At 39.2% G+C, this 24,030-nt stretch overlaps 1 pseudogene; it reads left to right on the forward strand.

Annotated features, from left to right (window-relative positions):
• Nucleotides 1-21,001, forward strand: part of LOC127430529 (probable ATP-dependent RNA helicase DDX10) — a 60,476-nt pseudogene extending 39,475 nt beyond the window's left edge.
• Nucleotides 21,002-24,030: the final 3,029 nt, after the last annotated feature.

Genomic DNA, 24,030 nt, shown 5'->3' on the forward strand with positions numbered 1-24,030 from the left:
TTCCTTGACAGTTTTTGTGAAAATCAACCTTATAGAAACTGGACGGATACGGAAACTTTTCCTGAGGAATTCCTGTCACAATGAGTCAGTGGGGAGATAGACCTCTCAGTCTCTGGCCTTTCCCTCCCTCAGACAGCCTATAATTTTGACGGCAGCTGTCATGTGTCCCATCTCTCAACCAGTCCCTGCTGGGGGATTGTGCTCTGCACATCCATATGGAAATGCAGCTGCCAGATCCTTTCGTTTGTCATCTGATCAATGCAGCGGTCTGTCCAAAGATGCTAGACTATTCATCACCTCCGTAACAATGAATCTCAGCACTCTATCACCATTCACTCATTCCTTCCACTTAACAGTCTGACTGGTACACGATCTGTCTGTCTTTACACATGGTCCAGATTAATTTAGAGAGCTACTGAATTGGCCTTCTGACATCATATGCTGTAACATATAACAGTGCTGCTTCATTTTCTGTCACTGTTGCTTCTTGTGGTGCTTTTCTCTATAGACTTTTGAAGAAATAAATGGATCCTTTAGAGTGTCCCTGCTCAATCTGTGGCAGTCATCATAAAGCTGTTTAAAGTGATATTTCACCCCAAAATGAAAATTCTCTCATAATTTACTCACCCTCATGCCATCCCAGATGTGTATAACTTTCTTTTTTATGCAGGACACAAATGACGATCTTTAGAAGAATATCGCTCTGTTGGTACATTCAATGGAAGTGAATGGTGGGCAGAACTCTGAAGTTCCAAAAAACATAGAAAGGCAGTATAAAAGTAATCCATACGACTCCATTCGTTTAATCCATGTATTCAGAGCTTATATGATAGGTGTGGGTGAGAAACAGATCAGTATTTGTCATTTTTTACTATAAATGTCTACTTTCACTTCCACAATCTTTAGTTTTTTGGCGATTCACATTTTTCATGCATATGGCCACCTAATGGGCTGGGAGAAGAATTTATAGTAAAATAGGACTTAAATATTGATCTTTTTCTCACCAACACTTATCATGTTGCCTCTGAAGATATGGATTTAACCACTGGAGTCATATGGAGCCACCATTTACTTGCTAGGGATGTGCACGGTTACCATTTTTAACCTTCGGTTAACCGCAAGGTTTCATGAACGGTTAATCATTTTTTTCTTCTGAAGCCGGGATGCAAGAATAAAGCATGTTTATTATAATGGAATTTCCTTAAACACTACTCAAAACATCAGCAAATAAAGTGCACAGTGAGCTATGAGTCTAAATAGCACAATGCATACCTCTTCAAATGAAAAAATCTCACATTGAAGTAAAAAATAATCAAACCATCACTGCCAGTAGGCTATATGCAACCTGGTCTCATAGTGAAAACGTGACTCTATATACATTTTTGCAAAACCTGCTAATACGTGTCTCCAGGTAAAATTCCCTGTAGTTTCTAGATGAAATGAACACTAGAGGTGCTACAACAACGGTGTGTTTTACTTCCACTCAAATCATGACTTTAATGGCTTATAATGACTTTATAAATACTTATTTTCTCTCTGTTACCCTGCTATTTTATGATATTGACACATTTTTACTCTAACACATCTCTTGAAAAATTATACATTTTAACGCTTGTATTAGAGACCCACCTACATATACAGTGCATTCAGAAAGTATTCAGACCCCTTCATTTTTTTAAAATTTTGTTATGTTGCAGCCTTATGCTAAAATACTTTAAATTATAAAATGTTTTCACCTCTAGTCTACACTCTACATACCCCATAATGGCAAAGCAAAAACCAGGTTTTTCATAACTTTGCAAATGTATTTAAAAGAAAAAACTGAAATATCACATTGACATCACATTGACATACAGTATGTATTCAGACCCATAACTCAGTACTTGGTTGAAGAAGTTGGCAGCGATTACAGCCTCAAGTTTATTTGGGTATGATGCGACAAGGTTTGCACACCTGGAATTGGGGATTTTTTTGCCATTCTTCTCTGCAGATCCTCTCAAGCTCTGTCAGGTTGGATGGGGACCGTCAGTTGACAGCCATTTTTAGGTCTCTCCAGAGATGTTCGATTGGGTTTAAATCCGGGCTCTGGCTGGGCCACTCAAGGATATATCGGTGGAGTGTTGCAGTGATTGTTGTCCTTCTGCAAATTTCTCCCATCTCCACAAATGATCTCTGGAGCTCAACCAGAGTGACCATCGGGTTCTTGGTCACCTTTCTTACCAAGGCCCTTCTCCCCCGATTGCTCAGTTTGGCCAGGCGGCCAGCTCTAGGAAGAGACCTGGTTGTTCCAAACTTCTTCCATTTAAGAATTATGGAGGCCACTGTACTCTTGGGAACCTTCAGTGCTGCTGAAATTGTTTTGAAGCCTTCGCCAGATCTGTGCTTTGACACAATCCTGTCTCTGAGCTCTGCAAGCAGTTTCTTTGACCTCATGGCTTGGTTTTTGCTCTGATATGCATTTTCAGCTGTGAGATCTTATATAGGCATGTGTGTGCCTTTCTAAATCATGTCCAATCAGTTGAATTTGCCACAGGTGGACTCCAATCAAAGTGTAGAAACATCTCAAAGATGATTCAGAGATATGGGATGCACCTGAGCTAAATATCAAGTGTCATAGAAAAGGGTCTGAATACTTATGTCAGTGTGATATTTCAGTTTTTTCTTTTTAATAAATTTGGAAAGTTATCAAAAATCTGGTTTTTGCTTTGTCATTATTGGGTATGGAGTGTAGATTGATGTGGGGGGAAAAAAATAATTGAAAGCATTTTAGCATAAGGCTGCAACAACAAAATGTGAAAAAAAATGAAGGGGTCTGAATACTTTCTGAATTAACTGTATGCATTTATTCCAGGTTGATTAGCTTATGTGGTATCTCACCTTATATGGTGTTAGACTTGGTGTCGGAGGACCCCGGTTCAAGTCTGGCCATGAACTCAAGCTAAAATGTGACATTACAGAATCATAGAAGTAGCACAATATGATGTGGTTGCTTCAGAATGTTTTTTTCTGTTTTTTTTTCTGCATTTTAAAACACTAATGGTTAGATTTAGGCATTGATAAGGATGTCTTTTTTTTAACGTCTCATTTATATTTTAAAACACTTATGGTTAGGTTTAGGCATTGATAAGGATGTCTTTTTTTTTTAACGTCTCATTTATATTCAAAAAAACTAATGGTTAGGTTTAGGCATTGATAAGGATGTCTTTTTTAATGTCTCATTTATATTTTAAAACACTAATGGTTAGGTTTAGGTGTTGATTTGGTAAAAATGTATTTTTTAAATATAATTTTTAAACACTATTGGTTAGGTTCTGGCAAAAGTTTTACATTAGGGAGGTTTGTTTAAAAAACATCCATCTAAAATTCACCTTAAAACCATGTCTGAATACGACACAATTTTACTTGCTTTTGGCACCCCCAGCTGGACATTTCACTGGAAACCTGCAGTCAAACGTGTTATACAGCACATAATTTTGAATTGTAACATTTTTGTCATGTTAACTTGATTTCATGAGATCAGGCTGGCTATATGCACTCTGCACAGGCAGGTTCACACATCCGTGATGCAGCGAATGCATACATTATCATGTGCGTGGAGTCACCCTAAATAGCCTCTTCAGTGTGCTTTGATTTTTAAATGGTTTAAAATCAAATTACATTGAACATGTCTAATTATTGCACACCAGAGCAAAAGGGAAAAAAACATTCAAAAAAAGTGAGATTCAGCCAGCGCAACTGTCAAAGACCATCCAGCGCTTGTTAGTATCCCTGATTCATAATAGAACAACAGCGCAGATGCACACAAAACCATGTTTGAATTAGAGGTCGACCGATAGTGGATTTCATTGATATCGATAACTAAGTTGGGCAGTACCTGCCGATAATCGATTAATCAAACGATAGTTTGTAAAATTGATACTGAATGAAAAAATAACACAAAGTAAAATAGTGCTGAACTTTATTACAAAAATAAACAGTACTGACTGAACCATAAAATGTATTGTACTTTTTTAATTAAATAAATATATAAATATTAATATATATGAACTAATATTCAAATTTTAAAGTCAGCTGATTTTTAAACTGACATTGTTTCCTTAGTCCACAAGAGGGTGCAATAAATTCATAAACCACTCAGCACCATTTTATTATTGCATTGAACATTCCTATCCTGGCTGTTAAAAAAGAGCATTTCATTTTCAACTAATGTGCATAAAATAAATAAGTTTTAGTCGGTCCATATTCTCAAATGTTAAGTGAAAAATAAAATGAGTGGGGAAAATGCTTCAATAGACAGTTAACATGGTGTTACACTTGCACTGATTCCTATGACTCAAGCTTCATAATAACAGTGAAATACCACATTGTTTTTTATTCAGTAAAGTTGTATGTAGAGTTGCAATATTCACAGATAGCAGTGGTATCCGGCTGAAATCAGTGGTGAAGTGGCTCAGACTATGAGCCCAGGCCAGGAGCTGTTCAAACAGACTGAACACAACAGACTGGAACCAAACGCGAGAATCTCAAGACACACATTTCCATGTTGAACATCTTTCCTGACAAAGCATTTAAACAACTCATTGCTTAATCTGAGAAATGCTTATAAGAGAGCAAGACGCAACAGCCAAAGACCTCCACCAACTGTAAGGGGCTGTTTACACCGAACACGTTTGCAACCATCCATATGTAAACGCGCGCTAGATGAACGTCTTTGTTTCCCTTTGTTTTTGTTTATTCAGCGTCTCGTGCAGGAGCACTGTTTTTAGATGATGTGTCTAATTAAAAAGAACTTTTAAAGCATATTGAGATGCCTGCTTTCTGTTAAACTGTATTTGTTGTGCTGTATCTAGCCTTTTTAGTGCAAGAATGTGATTAATCTGAAGTCATCGTATTACAGTGAGGATAAAATTGAAATCAAATGCGTTTCTGATTTGTTTATTTGTTTCTCTGGGCTGCATGAAGATATTAATTTACTTTCTCACGTCACTAGCTTTAAATATGCAACTTAGCTGGCTAACGAATGCATAAACATGACCAGCTGGAGATAAACTAATGCAAATAGATGGTAATAGATGGTAACAATCATGACATTAAACATTTGGGTAGGACTTGCCTGTATTTTTATCATATTGTTCTAACCGCTTGAGGTTAGCTTTAATGTTAGTGTCCTCTCAACTTTGTCGTCAAACATACTGCTGTTCTCCACTAATGCAGCATCTAGTCAACAAATTAATTACTTTATAATGACATGGCAACGTGTACTGTAGTGTACTGTATACATACCTTTTTGTTGTTGATGTTTTAAATCCGCATCTGAAGTGCTCCTCTCCATGCATCGTGTAGTCTCACGTGTCAAAACAAACACCACAAGGCATCAATGTAGTGATTTCACCTCTAGAGGTCGCTCTCATGCTGTATAACGACAGCGGACCCTTCCCAGCCGCTCCAGCAATGGGAAAAAACTATCGGTATGGATTTTTTGCCAATAAATGATAGTTCCAGAAATTTGTTATCAGTGCTAATTAATCGGCAAAACCGATATATCAATCGACCTCTAGTTTGACTTGCCCCTAACTTGCCATGTACTGTATTTGGAAAACTGACTCAAACCCGGCCGAAAACCTGACAGTTTTTTCAGAACTCATCGAGAATAACCGAATAGTGAATGAACGGTTAACCAAATGTTGACTATCCATGCACGTCCCTATTACTTACATTGAATGGACGTACAGAGCTGAGATATTTTTCTAAAAATTTGTGTTCTGCAGAAGAAAGTCATATATATTTGGGATGACCTGAGGGTGAGTAAATGATGAGAGAGTTTTCATTTTTGGGTGAACTATTCCTTTAAGGAATATCATATGAGCCAGGGTGCTGCTGTTCTGATTATCAGCACAGCTTTTAGTTGCAATTTCACTCCAGGTTTTCGATTTCAAATCAAATTCTAGCGAATGGAACAATTTTAATACTGATAATTTAATTTGTAATAAAAAAAAATGTTTTAATCCAGAATAGAAGTTTTCACCAATGGTCTCAGATTTTTGGACCTCACTATATATTATCATCGCAACAGCCAGCCAGCTCTCCAGTGAAAAATCAGTATTGGACATTGAAAAACCCTGTATGGGTCAACCACTAGCCTGTGTCTAGCAATAGATGCACAGAGATGTAAGGAAATATCAAGCTAAAGTTCAGCTTTAGGGCTCATTTACGTGTGCATACCCCAGTGAGAGCAATTAAAGTGTGTTGTTTACACAGAAATATGTATATATCTAGTCAAGAAATTATTTGTTTTACCCCTGCAGATATGTAGATTTAGAGAAGCACTGCTGCCTGATTGATTTAAGGAGAAATGGAGATAATGGATATGCAAATTGATGGAAATGTTTTGAATGGTAAGCGAGAACTATAATTTGAAGTGATACTGATGATTGTTTAATGGTTTTCCACCCCATCCTACTGGCTCGCCAATCTTCACTTCGCAGTTAGTGTGGAGCAGGACATGTCTACTATAGTTTTCATTATTATATATATTTAATTTTTCTTGCTTTATTTTAAAGATTTTTGTTCTGACCCCACATCTATGCCCATTCTCTTCTCTGTCGATATTCAATGCACGTAGACATGCCTGTTCAATGCAAAAGTATAGCAGCAGAATTTCAAATGGTTCTTTCTACAGCACAGAGAGATACACTGATGAATGCAGAGTACCCTGTAATTGGCAAGACCCCATATCAGGTCCAAGTACAGATATACACAGCTCAGATTTGTGTAGATATGTGGATTTACACAGTGTAGACATTGCATTTTCACCCTTTGAAAACAGTTTGGCCATGGGTACATTGTTTTCTGCTATTGATTGTTCTATAAAAGGTGAGATCATAGGGTCAGGCTCACACCACAGAGAGTACCAGGATTAAGAAGCTTGCCTAATGGTAAAAATGAGTCTGGTGGTACAGCTTGGCAGTTGGGAAATAAAGCTTTTCATTGCTGGCCCAAGGTGAGAGCTGTTAGGTTGCTGAAACTTTCAAAGAACGGAAACAATGGCCTGAATTGATTCCTTCTCCACCAGCACATGAAGCATTAAGAGAACACTGCACATTCTCTGATTCTAATGATCAAAGAGCAGACATGTGTTGAGAGATGGGAGGTTCTTCACATACCTTACAGGATCATTTTGTTCAAGGTGTCAGATACCTTCTTTTTACTCTTTATTTGTTAATAGCATCCCGAGAGCGTTCCAAAGATGGCCGATAGTGGACTGACTTGCTAGAATGACTTTGATGGGACACTTAACTCGCAACTGGGGCCGGATTCGCGATACATTCTTAGAGGAAATTTCTTCTTAACTACCATTTTCTTCTTAATTTGTAACTTGTAAGAAAAAAGTTACAAATATTTTGTATTCCCGAATAAACTTCTTAAGAAAGTTCTTATCTTTTTTCTTAAGATTGTTCTTAAGAAAAACTTAAGCAGCATTCAGATTCTCAGAAAAAATATTCTTAAATATCTTTGTAAATAACATCTTAAAGATAGGATAACCTCACAGTTGTCTTAAATTCTAAAAGGTCAAATGTTTAATGAATTTACTGGGGTTTTCATGTTGAGTCTGAAGTCGCAATGGGCTGTTTACGTAGAAATGTTATTTTAGACCAAAACATTTTTTGGACTGTTTTTTGCTTAATTATACTTTTTTTTTTCAGCTTGTAAACCATGTAAATGTTATCACCAAATTCAAACAATAAATGTTGTTTTGAAGCTTATCAATGTGGCGACCAATCATGCTTATTCAAATGGATGTGCTGCATATAGCGCTCTCTTTCTGCTATATTTAGAGTTCATAGAAACATTTCTTTTTCACCCCCCCATCCACATCCGAATCAGAGTTGGGCACAGCAGAGACAGCCATCACCACCCTTTTCCATTTACTCACCTCATACTTTCTGACATGATATTATTATCAAGCTTCCTAAGGAGAACTTTTTCCTTGCAGTAATTTCCTCAGCTCTTGTCTACTAAGTTTTTGCTTCTTTTCCTCCATGTTAAATTAAATGTTATCAAATGGTTAACAGCAAGTAAATTCTCCTATGGCGGGTATTGTCCTTAAACTAACACATCTCATGCACTTTACATCAAAAACATTATCGTGAGGTGCTTGCTACTTTAAAAAAAAAAAGGTTAATATATAAATTTATCGTTACAATTTACCAGTGTTGAAGTATAGAATTGTTGTTGGCTATTAGACAAGGCAAGCTCATGAGCAGGCTGATCAGACAACGTCAAAGCCTGACTTTTTATTCTTAAGAAAATATTTGTGAACTTAAGAATTTTTCAAGAATTGCACTCAGGAATGTTCTTACGAACTTCTTATAATTTATTCTAAGAACTTTATATTTTTTTTTTCTTAAGAACATTTTTCATGGGACGCCATGCAAGAGGCAGACATGTGAGCAACGAGCTCTGCGCACTTTGCTATGTTTTTAATTATTTTCATGTTATAATCTGGTGAATTTTGATACACCCAGTTACACATTTGCTCTTTGATGCTAAACTTGGCAAAGAAGTCAAAATCCTCAGGCTCTGGAGACATTATAAGACACTTATGTGTTCAGGATGAAAGCCCCGACAGACCTACAGACCGGGGACTCGATTTGGATGGCGTGGCGGGAGAGGTGATCCAGCATCAGTTGTCCAACATGTCGGTGATGTTGACGAAGATTCTTGCTGACTTGGAGGATCTCGCTGTAATACGTCGATCGATTACGGCGATGGAAACAAAATTCTCTGAGTTAGCTACAAGAGTGACTGATGTTGAAAAATGAATCGATTTTCTGGAATCTTCGGAGAGGGAATTAACCACTAATCTGCCCACGACCAAAGTTGATTTGGAACTTCTCCTTGAAAAGCTTGAAGATCTTGAGAATAGAAGCTGCAGGAATAACGTTCGAATTGTTGGAATTCCTGAGCATGAGGAGGGCAGAGATATGGTGAAATTCCTAGATGAGCTTTTCCCGAGTCTGCTCGACATAACAGGCCACAAGCTGGAAATCGAGCGAGCTCACAGAGTCCCTGCTCGCAGATCTGCTGAGGGAGATAGGTCCTGATCGATTCTGGCCAGATTTCTGAGATCATCCGATAAAGATTTTGTGTTGCGCCAGGCGAGGAGCAAAGGGAAGCTTTCTTGGAAGAACCATAATATTTTCTTGTTCCTGGACTTTGAGAGTTCGACAAGAGAGAAACATGATCGGTTCAAGGAATGTAAGAAACTCTAACATCAGAAAAAGATCTCGTTTCTCATGTGAATGGGTCGACTTGCTGTACTTACTCTTGAGAAAGCTGGGTGTCATTTTGGTTTCTTTTTTCTTTTTTCTTGGTTCCGCCTAGCAGCTGGAGCTTGTTCTATTGAATAGCACTCCTTTGGAACAGCTGTGGATTAATCTGTTCGTTTTTCGTGCTTATTCCTCCTGCTGGCTGTAGTTTGTTTTGAGTTTTTTTACGGGACATTGGAATGAATACGTCATCCATTGAACTCATAACAGCCGGCTCACTGAACATTCGTTTGTCTGTCCGAGGAATCTGAACGGTTTTATATCGGCTGGAATTTGTTTTGTGGAAGACCACACCTTTGAGACAGTTCTGTGAAAGGATCTACACATTCTTTGTGTTCATTCTTCATATTTGCTGGGTTTATTTTACAAAGTATTTTCTGTTATGTAATTTTGCCTCACAAATTTGTGAGGCAAAATTGAGCAATCCGATGGCAAAGTTGTCGTGGATGCTCGTGGGCGTTCATGGACCTTTTGAGTTTAGAGGGACTGTCGCCGGTTGGCGCTGTCGTGTGTGGGGTTAATGAGCACGTTTTTCTTTTTTCTGTTTGTTTTGTTCGGGGGGAAGTTCGGGGTTTGTTTGTTTCACTAATGGGGAATGTGGTCTGTATAATTTTGTTTTTGACACACAATTTATTTTTTCTGCTATATCAAAATGTCAAATGTTAATACGAGTGTACTATCTCTCTCCACATGGAATGTAAATGGGTTGGGGCACCCCATAAAAAGAAGGAAAGTTATTACTTTTCTTAAACGTAAGAAATATGATATAGTGTTTCTTCAAGAAACACATCTCTCCCCGCAGGAAGCTGAAAAATTTGGGAAGATATGGGGTGGACATGTTTTCTTTAGTGCTGGCTCAAGTAAGAGCAAGGGAGTCATTATATTGGTAAATAAACATCTACAATTCAAATGTCTCAAACAGACTAAAGATAAATTAGGGAGAGTCATTATTGTTTTAGCAGAAATTCAAGGACAAAGGTTGATTTTGGCTAATATTTATGCACCTAACGCTGATGATCAGGACTTTTTTATAGATCTTGAAGGGATGTTGCAAACCGCTGGCACCCCTCATGATATAATATTGGGAGGAGACTTGATGGACTCAGTCCTTGATCATAGTGAAACACAAGTGTGCAAGCCCCCTAGAGCAACATTGACGCTTCACAGGATATGTACAAATCTTGGTCTTACAGATATTTGGAGACTTTTGAACCCATCTGGTAGGGACTATACATTTTTTTCATCAGTCCATAAGATTTATTCTAGAATAGATTTTTTTTTGGTATCCAAATCCCTCATTTCATCTGTTGTGGACTGCTCAATTGGAAACATTTTAGTCTCAGATCATGCCCTGGTGAGTTTAGAGGTGTTGCCACTTATAGAGAAAAAGAAATCATATAGTTGGCACCTTAATGTATCCCTTCTGCAAAATCCTGATTTCCAACAAATGTTAAAGACTGAAATCAATATTTATATGGAGACCAACTGGTCCTCAGTATCCTCTGTGGGCGTGGCTTGGGAGGCACTTAAGGCGGTTCTTAGGGGTCGGATCATACAGTATGCCTCATTCATCAATAAATCCAAAGCACAAGAACTTATGGAGTTGGAATGAAATATTAAAAGTGCCGAGACAGAGCTGAAGCGCCGTATGTCAGCTGAGAGAGTCTTTTTTTACCATTCCCTCTATGAAATCTGCTGGTGGTGAAATTTTTACTTCAGCCATTGATATTAATAATGCTTTTAAAGAATTCTATCTTGATCTCTATAGTTCCACGTCTTCATCTACTGATGAAGATATTAGAAACTTTGTGGAACCATTAGATCTTCCTAAACTGACGACTGAGCAAAAAAACGCTCTTGATTCTGAGATAACCTTGGAGGAGCCTGACGAGGTTATTAAGTCCCTATCTACTGGCAAGGCTCTGGGGCCAGATGGCTTTGCCGCTGAATTTTTTAGATCTTATGCTACAGAACTGGCTCCACTTTTGTTAGAAGTTTATACTGAATCATTAAAGAATGGAAAGCTTCCTCCAACCATGACACAAGCCCGGATTAGTCTGATTCTTAAAAAATACAAAGATCCAAGCGAGTGTAAAAGTTACCGTCCAATTTCCCTGATCCAACTAGATGTAAAAATATTGTCAAAAATTTTGGCTAAACAATTATGTAAAGTTATGATATCTCTTATACATATAGATCAGGTGGGGTTTATTTGGGGCCGCAGCTCTTCTGATAACATCAGGCGTCTCATCAATATCATGTGGTCAGTAGCGAATGATAAATCTCTGATCGCTGCCGTCTCACTTGATGCCGAAAAGACGTTTGATATGGTAGAATGGGATTATCTTTTTAAGATTTTGGAAATGTAAGGGTTCGGGAGTACATTTATTGGTTGGATTAAGTTACTTTATAGACACCCTGTAGCAGCGGTACAAACAAATGGATTAATTTCAGATTATTTTACTCTGGATAGGGGCACCAGGCAGGGTTGCCCTCTTTCCCCATTATTGTTCTGTCTTGCCCTGGAACCATTAGCAGCCGCGATAAGAAAGGAGGATGATTTTCCAGGGGTGGTGGCGGGAGGTGTGCTGCATAAGCTTCTGCTTTACGCAGATGATATTTTATTATTTGTCTCTGAACCTACTAGATCTATGCCTTGCCTCCACAGAATTATTCATTCCTTTTCTAAGTTCTCAGCATACAGAGTCAATTGGTCTAAATCCTAAGCTTTGGCTCTGACATCGTACTGCCCAGTAACGGCTTTTCAGCCAGGCGCCTTCCAGTGGCCTAAACAGGGCATTAAATATTTTGGCATTTTATTCCCAGCAAATTTGTGTGATTTAGTTAGAGTTAATTCTGACCCCTTAATAAAAAGGTTTTCAAGCGATGTGGGCAGGTGGGCTTCATTACATTTATCTATGATTGGGAAGGTTAATGTTATTAAAATGAATTGTATTCCTGCTACAGTCTCTCCCTGTAGATGTCCCCCTCTCTTATTTCAATCATTTTGATAGTATAGCAAAGTCCTTCATTTGGAATGGTAAGCGTCCCAGATTACATTTCAATAAATTACATTGGCCGATTGACAATGGTGGGCTAGGCCTACCCAAGATTTTGTTTTATTATTATGCATTCAGTCTCAGACATTTGGCTTATTGGTCACTTCCACCTGAGAGAGCCCCTCCCTCGTTTGTTATTGAACAGGCAGTTCTTGCCCCTATTTCGCCATTACAAAGCATCTCTATCAAACTAATCGGAAAAGTTAAGTTACACCCCGTTATTTCGCATTTACACTCGGTATGGACTAAAGTGTCCAGATTGTTTAAATTGGACACTTATTTAAATGTTGCCTCGAGCATATGGCAGAACCCAAGACTGTGTATTGGCAAGTCTCCTTTCTGCTGACCAGAGTGGATTGTGAGAGGGGTTGCTACACTCGGTGACCTATATGAAAGTGGTGTGTTGAGATCGTTTGAAAACTTGGTCCAACATTTTGGGATCCCCAGACCTCAGTTTTATAGGTATTTACAACTGCGCCACCTGCTTTGTACTGTTTTTGGGAGTAGCACACATCCCCCTAAGGAGGCAGATGCTTTGGGAGAGGTGATTACGGCTTTTGGAAAAGGTCATGAGGCATCAGTGTACTACTCCCTGTTAATTCAGAGTATGGGGGACGGAGCCTTAACTTCTCTCAAGAGAGAATGGGAGAAAGATTTCAACTTGGCATTAGAGGAAGGAGTGTGGGCTAAGATTCTTAAAAACGTTAAGTCTGCATCTAGTGATGCAAGGGTGCGTCTTATACAATTCAATATTTTGTATAGATTTTATTGGACCCCCTCTAGACTGTATAGGCTTGGTCTTAAAGACACACCCATTTGCTGGAGATGCCAATTGGATGATGGAGACATGGCCCATGTTTTTTGGTGGTGTGTCGAGATCCAGAAATTCTGGTCGAAGGTTCAGAATTTTGTGTGCGATGTGGTAGGCACTCAGGTTTCGTTTTGCCCCAGACTTTGTGTTCTGGGCGATGGGGCGGTCATCAATGTGGGGGATGGCCATATAAAGAACTGGGTTCTGACATGTGTGATGATCGCCAGGCAGGTTATTTTGAGGGGTTGGAGGTCAGCTGGTGCGCCCCCATATCCGGAGTGGTGCACGGAGGTGGGGAGGGTGGCAGCTTATGAGGAGGTGTCATCGGGAAGACGGGGTGGCTTGGATAAATTTATTCGGAGATGGGGCAGGTATCTGGAGTTTTTGGAGGGCTCTCGGGTAGGGTGTGGAGAGAGTAGTGTAATATAGGTAGTATGATTATTATGATTATTATGTGTGTGTATGTATGTATGTGTATATATATATCAGGCTCAGTATTTCAGTACAGGAGACATGAGACAAACTACGCAATCCTCTAATGAGCATAGATACGTACAGCACACACACATTTTGGGCAGAATAGTCGGTTTTGTATATTAAACGGTTATTTATAGATACTTTTCAGTATTGAATATATTATAAGTATATTTATAATATAAAATTCGCTTTGTCCGCCATCTTGGATTTATTTTTCCGCCGAGCTCATCGTGGTGCATTCTGCTTACCCGGGAAAGGATACATACAATGCTACCTTAGAATTTGGCCAAAATAAGATATCTTAAGAGACAGCATGATTAAGATACCTACCTTTTGGAACAGCCTTCGCGTCGGGAGTGTGCCAGTGATGTCTTAAAATGCTGCCTCCTGAGGATGCTCACTAGGTTTTGGAACAGACCCAATATGTTATTTATTTATTTATTTATTTATTTTATGTTTGTTTATTTATCTATTTTTGTTTTTTGTTTAGTTTTTGTTTTTTGATTCTAATGATCAAATAGCAGATATACGTTGATAGATGGGTGGTTCTTCACATACCTTACTAGGTCCTTTTGTTCAAGGTGTGCGGTATCTTCTGTTTACTCCTTGTTGGTTTTGTTTAGGGGTGCATGAAATATGATCGGCCAATATATTACTGGCCGATAACTGGAAAAATAAAAATATCACTGATAATTTGTTGCGGTTTATGTGCTTGTGCCAGAGAATGTCTTCTATGTCTTTGTTTGTTTGTTAGTTTTTTGTTTTTGGTAATTTAAATTTAAGGGGCGCCGTATCATGGCTGACCCTGCACTCTGACCCCAGCCTAGCTGGGATATGTGAAAAAGAAGAATTTCACTGTATATGTGCAAATGTATAATGTGTGATAAAGAAAAATTATAAATTAAATTAAAAATTATTATAAAATGAAGGACTTTAAGGCCTCATTTACACCTGTTATTAACCTCTTGAGACCCGAGCATGACTGCAGTGTGCATTTTCCCTGATTTGTAACTAGTAGCACCTAATAAACAAATAAAAACATTTCTAGATCAAATAGTTTTCCTTAAAATTGATGTCCACTAATGTGGTTGTTTTTGAGAAGTTACAGCTGATTTTCTACGAAGCCGAATAAATAATTCTTATTCAAAGTAATGGCCAGTATCATCAAATCACAGCCAACCATGTTCAAATAAAATTTTGCACCATACAATTCTGAATTTATGTACTGATTACAATTGTCCCATGTCTGCCAAACATGTGGAGTGGTCCAAACATCATCTGCTGCCTGAATCTGAACTTTTGGTTGGATTTTAGGAGTGAATGCACTTAACTGCATAGAAAGTTATAGGATGCATCCTTGCTCCCTATTTAGTGAATGACCTAACCTCCAGTGTGCTGTCTATCTGCACTGGTCTCAGAACAGTTCAAAATGTACCTTATTTTCATCCTAACTCCATAAAAAAAAAAACTCTGAAAGCAACATTTTTCATCTTTTGGATGAACCCATTGATTCTCAATGTGAAAATACACAGTGAATATAGGATGCATTTACTAATGTTAATGAATAGAACAGTATTATATAGTGATAATAAAATAAAATATAACAATTTATATTAAAATGAAGCAAAATGACCCACAGATGTGTTAATGATGAAAGTTATCAGAGGTTAACATTGTTTTAGCCTTAGGATTTGTCCACTTGTGATCGGATCATATGGATGTTAATAACAGTTAACATGGCCAAAGTGGACAGTCATGGTTACTCCAACATTTCCAATAAATTTTATTTTTTAATGCATCCTTTCATGGCTAATGCCAACAGAGTGAAAAAGACAATACTTTTTGCACATACTATTCTTTTTATATGTTAGTTAATAATCAGTATTAATGACTAAAGTACAGCTATGAAAGTGAAGTGTTTCCTTTGTTGTAAACGAGAAAAAGAAAGCTGCTAATAATGCTGAAGATGATGAGGAGGAGGAGGTCTTGGCGTACCTGTCCGGTGCTGATGAAGAATTTGACCCCGGCACCCTGCCTGACCCAGACAAAGTGTGCGAATCTGAGTCTTCCTCCGAGGACGACAGGTAAGAATTACTTTCTTTTGAACAGCATGAATGACTTTTGATTCTTTAAAGCTCATGAATCATTGTTATCACTTACTACAGCAGCATCTGCTCTGCATTTGAAATCTCTGAAATTCATCTCAATAAAAGCCGATTGGGTTTTTTTTACTCCCATGAATGGATAGGAGTGTAAAAAGGCACAGGACTGAGAGAGACACTCTGCATAGCCTAACAGATTTTGATTCTCTGATATATGAAGTTTCTCTAATATACTCAGCTTAAAATTGAATCCCTGTATTTCAGTGTTGAACCAAATATAATAGTGGAAAAAACGTTACACCAGTAAATCAAGCAAGTCAGGCCGACACCACGTTGCAAGGCCATTATTATACTAAAATTAGGAATTTATTCTTCTGAATTAATTCTTAATTACCGCCTCAGCTCTCTCTTCTTGTATTGAGTTTGTGCCTCTCTAACAGACATTTGCAGAGCAGCGGGCTGGGCAACACCCGACACCTGTGCAAGGTTCTACAACCTCCGGGTGGAACCGGTTTCGTCCCAGGTAGTGGCACGCAACACAAGCGGATAAGCCCGGAATAGCTGGCCGGGTGTATCGCTTGCACATAGTGCTTTCCACCTCCCTTGGAGCTGAATACGTGCGGCGTTAATTCCCAGTAGTGTTCACAAACTTTGTTCCCTGGTTGACTTCCTCCGAGCCCTGTGGCAGTCGAATTTTCAGAGAGATTCGCTGCCGGCCCAGTACACGTGCTAACTAAAAGCCCTGTTCTGGGGTAGGTGCTCCACATGTGGCGGTTCCATGTGAGGCTAACCCCATGCGATTATATATCTTCTGCTAATTCGTTTCCCTGTTGGCAAACTGTGTCTTCCTTGGGTAGAGCCCCTCTGCCCCAGTCTCCATGTTTGTAGTAACTCCTCCCCCACTGGGCAGGATCTACCTTGAAGACTCTCCATATGGTTGGAAAGACCATGTGACGTATTTTTCCACTTAAATATCCCCCCCTCTCTTTGGGCGAGGTGTGGTCTCCGCTGTGTCTTCCCCTTGGGAGGGACACCCCCCGACTAGACCTGGCGGCCCAGTCGGATAATCCCCCTTCTTTTTTAGGGAGTGGAAAAAAAGAAGAGGAAAAGAGGCCACGACTGGGTTAAGCCTGTCTCTATCTTTTGGGTAGTCGACTTGTCCCCAAAAAGGGCGGTTCGACACTCATAACTATGTTGGGGGAGGTTACGTGTCGACCTGGTGTGCTGGCTATGAGGCACACAGTAGTCTGCCAGTCACACACCGCCAGTTCACGTAACACAGTTCAGCCAACTGTGGCGTTTCGTATAGGAACCCCTAGTGTCACTACATCGACACAACATCGAGTGAGTGACAGATAGGGAACGTCATGGTTACTTGTGTAACTTCCGTTCCCTGATGGAGGGAACGAGACGTTGTGTCCCTCCTGCCACAACGCTGAACTACCCGCTGAAATGGCTGGACCTTATATCGGCTCCTCAGCATAAAACCTGAATTAGTGATTGCATACCAGCTCCTTTTATACCCGTATGTCCGGTGGAGTGGCATGCAAATACCACTCGCCAATTTTCATTGGCCTTTTATCAAAGACCAGAGGTGTCTCAGGCTCCCAAGAGTGACCCCTAGTGTCACTACATCGACACAACTTCTTGTTCCCTCCATCAGGGAATGGAGGTTACACAAGTAACCATGACGTTTTCTCTGAAAATGCAGTTTTCCCAGTATGAAGTTTAAAATTCTGAGGAAGCATGAATCATCACTGCAACAAATGTGACATTCTGTCCAGGGCAAAGACAGCGCTCTAAACTCTAGAGAAGCACATGCGTGTACACACGCACACAAGGAAAGCTCTTTCTTTCAAACATCTAGATGAAGAAGAGCTGAATGTAACAGAAGGCAGGGTGTTCAAAACTATTTTCAACTTAACACAGCGTTTTAAAAACATGATTGTTATGGCATCTACAGTCACACCAATCGCGGTTTGCAGATACACGGTTCAGAAACAGTGGTGCTCGTTTACTAAGCTTATTACGGTAACCTGAAAGAAGAATAAATGCGGGTTCTGAGCATTTTAATGAATTGGCCAGTGAGCCTTTACATAATGACAAAATATCTTATATATTAAGACTAAATATATTATATGTTGATTATGCCATATTTTGTACTTACTGTAACAGACTACATTATAACAGCCTATAATAATAAATAGACACTGGAACAATGACACACAATGCAGCAGCCAATGACGTATAACATATATGTACATATACTATATTTGTACATGTCTATGTGCTCCCCCACACCAAAATGCCCATCCCTAATTTAAAGTGAGATAAGACCAGACGTGATCTGCCCTTTTTTCACGTTCCTTTTGTCTTTTTTTCTATTCTCTCTTTTGTAAAACCCCATCACGTCCGCTGCCCTTTTTTCACGTTGCCGTCTGTCTCTCCATTTGTCTCTCTGTGCCTTGATGTCTCTTGTTTTCTGTCACTCATTCATGTATGCAGGTTTGCGTAGGACACTTACTCGCGCAAACACACAAACACTCCCAGCGAGTGATTTCTGTTGTGTCGCGTAACAGGGAAGGTGATACAGCATAGGCAACAGCAGTGGCTTAGATTAATGACTATGTGCGGGGTGTTTACTGCATGGTTACACTTGCTGAATGCAGGAGAGGCTCTGGTGCTGCAAATAAATCTCTCTTTCTTCCTCTTCCTTTGGCTCCTTCTACTGCTTTCACTGCCATCATTTTGAAGGTTGTCTTAGGGACTGAAGCCAGAGGCTCTCAGTTTGTTCCTGTGCAGTGCCTTCCTTCCTTCCTTACTGTCATGACAGACCGACCAAACCCCCCCCCCCCCCCCCCCCCGTCCCCTTCAGGGGATTTTAATGGGATCCTATTGGCTCTGCCTCACCTCTGCCCCTGCAAGTGTGCTGTGCAAAGAATAGCAAGATGCTATGGAAATCTTTTGGAATATATTTTAAATCTTCTGCTCTGCAATAAAAGACTTTCGAAGGCTTTTAATGCCTCTGGTCTTGTCTGGAGCTCACTGGTGTGATGGTGTGATCTGTTCATTCTGATCCTGAGTCATTTGGAAACAGCCAGTGATTGGAACTGAGCAGTCAGAACCATTGACTGTCATTCTTCCTGGGTTCTTCATGGTTTTTATCATGTAAAATTAAGGCTGTGGTGAAACATCTTTGGGTGAGATCCCTACTGTATATCATGTAGATGAAGTGTTGTTCAGCTAATGTAATGGAGTAACTCAAGCGGAATATTACTAATGTGCTGATCCTTCCCATTTTTACACCTCATTACGTAGATCCAAGAAGCTCTTTTAACATGCTTAAGAAAGAAGATCCCTTTTAACAAATGCAAGCTTGGAACATGCACACACAGTCTATAGTTACTGATTGTGAAAAAAAATGCTGGAAGTGGCTTTAAATTAGGGCTGTGAAATTTAACGCAATTAATATTTTTTGTTTAAGCATTTTAAAAAATTAATGCAATTAATGCAGTATTAACCTGTTTTTTTTTTATTCCTGAAACTTCACGAAATAAGAAAAAAGTGTCCCAAGTTGTTTCTGGCAGGTTACTCAGCCTTGGATTAGGGTTGGGGTGGGGTTAGGACATCTCCTGCCTGCCAGGAACAAACCCAGGCATTTTTGTACAATGGGTAAAACTTCACCAATGTTTTTCCCCACTTTCTGTGGCTAACATTGGCATATATAAATTCAGGAGGTACTCGCTTGACTCAACTACACATCCTAACTGAATTGTATAAAACTGATTGTGTGAAGCAGTGCACGCTTATTCATTCCACACAACACATCTCCAGTTATTAGTAAACACAGGAGCACATTTACTGTACAGAGAATGAAGACTTTACCTGCGAGTAATATGGGCAAGCTGCTGTATCTCTTCGCATTGGGTGAAAACGCTCACTGACTTTCATCTTAACCCCTTTCAAAAGCTAAACCGCCCGAGAGAGACCCAGCGTGTGTGCGAAAGAAACTGAGAAGGACCTGGCTGTTCAGCAAGATGCAGCAGGTATACTTGTAGAGATTGAACGACAGCCAGAGAAAATAATAGTTTTGAGAATTTAAACTTCAGCATTCAATATGTTTTATATCTGTACGTATAGTGTCTAATAATGCATTGGCATTGTACAATTTCTCTTGCTAGTAAACATTGATATGAATTGAATCTGCCCATTTGATCTTCTTATTAAAAAAATGTCCACTGGAAAAGGCCACAAGATTTTGCGCAAATATGTAATTATGTAATTAATAATGTCCACTGATTATATGGAATGTATTCATATACTTGTATCAAAGATTAATAACTGTAAAAATGTGTCTAACTCTGTCTGCAAAAAATTAAAACGTACATTTTAACATGTACATATTTAAATAATTAAAATAATGACTAATGTCTTGCAAGTTCTTTGAGACAAAAAATAAAATATATTTATGAGGATTTTTTGTTGTAATGTATCATGTACCATAATTAAATCATAATCACGATTAAATTATTCACACAGAAAAATGTGTGAATAATTAGTTACATTTTTTTAATCGATTCACAGCCCTACTTTAAATTAAATGGCTTTCCTTACAACACAGCAGTGTTTGTTCTTAGCTTGGAATTGTTTACATTGGTCACCTACATTGGGCAATATATTCCCAGTTACCTCAAAAGCACATAAATGCCTTTAACATGAGATGCATATTGGTAATGGGAATTGTCAACGCCTCTTACATGTACCTCTATCCATTCTTATTACTAAATGAATGCTTTGGCTCCTTTATGCGTGGTCCCGTGGGAATTGTTTAATGCCAGTTTCAGTCAGCACAAGGTAAGTCCTCCTAGCTCAGCACATATCCATCCCGCATGGCCCCATTTTGACAGACCAAAAAGTACTGTTAAAAGATTCAAACACAATGTCTATAGAGTAGCATATATCACATGTCTTACATAGTCACATAATTGTACATTAACCCTTGTTCTGTGTTTTGGGGACAGCGATGCATCAGATCATGGTGGTAAGAAGAGAACCTTCAGTGGCAGCAGCAGTGAGGAGGATGATGGTGAAGATAAAGAACAGCAGAGACCAGTGGACAGAAAGAAACCCAGGAAGGAGTCCACAGTTACTCCTCTGGACACTGGCCTCTCACTGGCTGAAGATGAGGAGCTTGTGTTGCATCTTCTGAGCGGTCACAGCTAGTGGCTTTGAAAGCAGAGCCATTTTCCCAGCAACCCAATGGATGCTTATTCAGTGTACCTGTATGTTGAGTTTATACATTTACAGGTGAATCTCAATAAATTAGAATGTCGTGGAAAAGTTCATTTATTTCAGTAATTCAACTCAAATTGTGAAACTCGTGTATTAAATAAATTCAATGCACACAGACTGAAGTAGTTTAAGTCTTTGGTTCTTTTAATTGTGATGATTTTGGCTCACATTTAACAAAAACCCACCAACTCACTATCTCAAAAAATTAGAATATGGTGACATGCCAATCAGTTAATCAACTCAAAACACCTGCAAAGGTTTCCTGAGCCTTCAAAATGGTCTCTCAGTTTGGTTCACTAGGCTACACAATCATGGGGAAGACTGCTGATCTGACAGTTGTCCAGAAGACAATCATTGACACCCTTCACAAGGAGGGTAAGCCACAAACATTCATTGCCAAAGAAGCTGGCTGTTCACAGAGTGCTGTATCCAAGCATGTTAACAGAAAGTTGAGTGGAAGGAAAAAGTGTGGAAGAAAAAGATGCACAACCAACCGAGAGAACCGCAGCCTTATGAGGATTGTCAAGCAAAATCGATTCAAGAATCTGGGTGAACTTCACAAGGAATGGACTGAGGCTGGGGTCAAGGCATCAAGAGCCACCACACACAGACATGTCAAGGAATTTGGCTACAGTTGTTGTATTCCTCTTGTTAAGCCACTCCTGAACCACAGACAACGTCAGAGGCGTCTTACCTGGGCTAAGGAGAAGAAGAACTGGACTGTTGCCCAGTGGTCCAAAGTCCTCTTTTCAGATGAAAGCAAGTTTTGTATTTCATTTGGAAACCAAGGTCCTAGAGTCTGGAAGAAGGGTGGAGAAGCTCATAGCCCAAGTTGCTTGAAGTCCAGTGTTAAGTTTCCACAGTCTGTGATGATTTGGGGTGCAATGTCATCTGCTGGTGTTGGTCCATTGTGTTTTTTGAAAACCAAAGTCACTGCACCCGTTTACCAAGAAATTTTGGAGCACTTCATGCTTCCTTCTGCTGACCAGCTTTTTAAAGATGCTGATTTCATTTTCCAGCAGGATTTGGCACCTGCCCACACTGCCAAAAGCACCAAAAGTTGGTTAAATGACACCGATGGTGTTGGTGTGCTTGACTGGCCAGCAAACTCACCAGACCTGAACCCCATAGAGAATCTATGGGGTATTGTCAAGAGGAAAATGAGAAACAAGAGACCAAAAAAATGCAGATGAGCTGAAGGCCACTGTCAAAGAAACCTGGGCTTCCATACCACCTCAGCAGTGCCACAAACTGATCACCTCCATGCCACGCCGAATTGAGGCAGTAATTAAAGCAAAAGGAGCCTCTACCAAGTACTGAGTACATATACAGTAAATGAACATACTTTCCAGAAGGCCAACAATTCACTAAAAATGTTTTTTTTATTGGTCTTATGATGTATTCTAATTTTTTGAGATAGTGAATTGGTGGGTTTTTGTTAAATGTGAGCCAAAATCATCACAATTAAAAGAACCAAAGACTTAAACTACTTCAGTCTGTGTGCATTGAATTTATTTAATACACGAGTTTCACAATTTGAGTTGAATTACTGAAATAAATGAACTTTTCCACGACATTCTAATTTATTGAGATGCACCTGTAAATATGCCCCTTTCTTAATAAAAATCTATCCTGATTGTTACCCCGATGTTAAAGATTAATTTTTAAGATTCATCTTATACCTCTTACTGTAGAATCTGTAGACTGCATGGCCAGAAGTACGTGGACACCTGAACACCACACCCATAGTGGCATTAATAGGGATTGTGTCCTCCCAAGCAGGGTTTCCACATAAGTTTGGCCATGTATTGTTGGTGTGTGCACAGGTTATAATTTCTTTCCCTTTATTGCCTCTTCCTCCTATTTACTTCCTCTCCCCCTGAAGACAGGTATTGAATTCTCAGGTGGCGTCTTGCCAGACAGCCTCAAATTACCTAAAAACTCCTGTTTTGCAGTGAAGCTGATGTCATTCTTTATAGAGAAAGTCCCAGGTGCCATCTACAACCTATTACTGTTAAACTGCTCTCATTATTTCTAGTTTGAATATTGCTTTCCTGTTACATCGAACCACCGCTTAATGCATGATTTACTGTCCCTCATCTCTGTGTGTAATATTGAAATGGAGGATTTTGTAGCTTGGCAACTATTGTTCCCTATTCAACTCAAATCCAGCCTTCTGGTTTGTCTGGTTATCTGCATTCAGCCAGCTCATGTCAGGAGGGAAATTGGGTTAACATGAGACAAAAAGCCAAGTTCAGCACCAGTATAAATTTGCATTGTTCAACTGTGACCTTATCCAACAATCCTGCTATTCACTTGAGTCCCTGTGTTCAGATATGATATTTAAAACTTCTCAAAGTGAACTAGTAACGATATTCCTCATGCCATCTGAGGCTCTGGGCATTTATCATTTATATTTCATAGCCCACTTGCATTTGACAGCTCATGGCTCCCCAATGACGTGAGTTTCGATTGACTCATACTCGTACAGCTGCTTTTCAACATACAGTGGCTCAAAGAAGTATTTGGACACTTAAGCCACATTTAAGAATGCATGAATGTACTTGTATTAGATGTCGATACCAAGTGCCAAGTTTGTTTTAAAGATGTCACAAACAGTTTATTAGATTTCAAATCATAAAACAATGGTTCAAAATGTAGTATTTGGACACTTTCTAAAACAAGCTTGAGTCTAGTTGGTTAAAAGTATTTGCATAAATTGCAAGTTGGTTTTGAGAAATGCTCTAGCATCATTTGTTTGCAGATGCCACTTATTTTTATATTCTGTTTTATAATACAATGAGATTCATACACATTTATGTGACTTCGGTGTTCAATCACTTTTCTGGGCCACTGTAGGTATCCATGTTTTTAATCCTTCTGAGTAGTTCAAAGATTATTTTTTTTATACTTCACCGATTCTTAACACTTTTAACTAACAACTGCAGGCAGGCAGTTCA

The sequence above is a fragment of the Myxocyprinus asiaticus genome, chromosome 40, assembly GCF_019703515.2.
Source record: "Myxocyprinus asiaticus isolate MX2 ecotype Aquarium Trade chromosome 40, UBuf_Myxa_2, whole genome shotgun sequence".
Lineage (NCBI taxonomy): Eukaryota > Metazoa > Chordata > Actinopteri > Cypriniformes > Catostomidae > Myxocyprinus > Myxocyprinus asiaticus.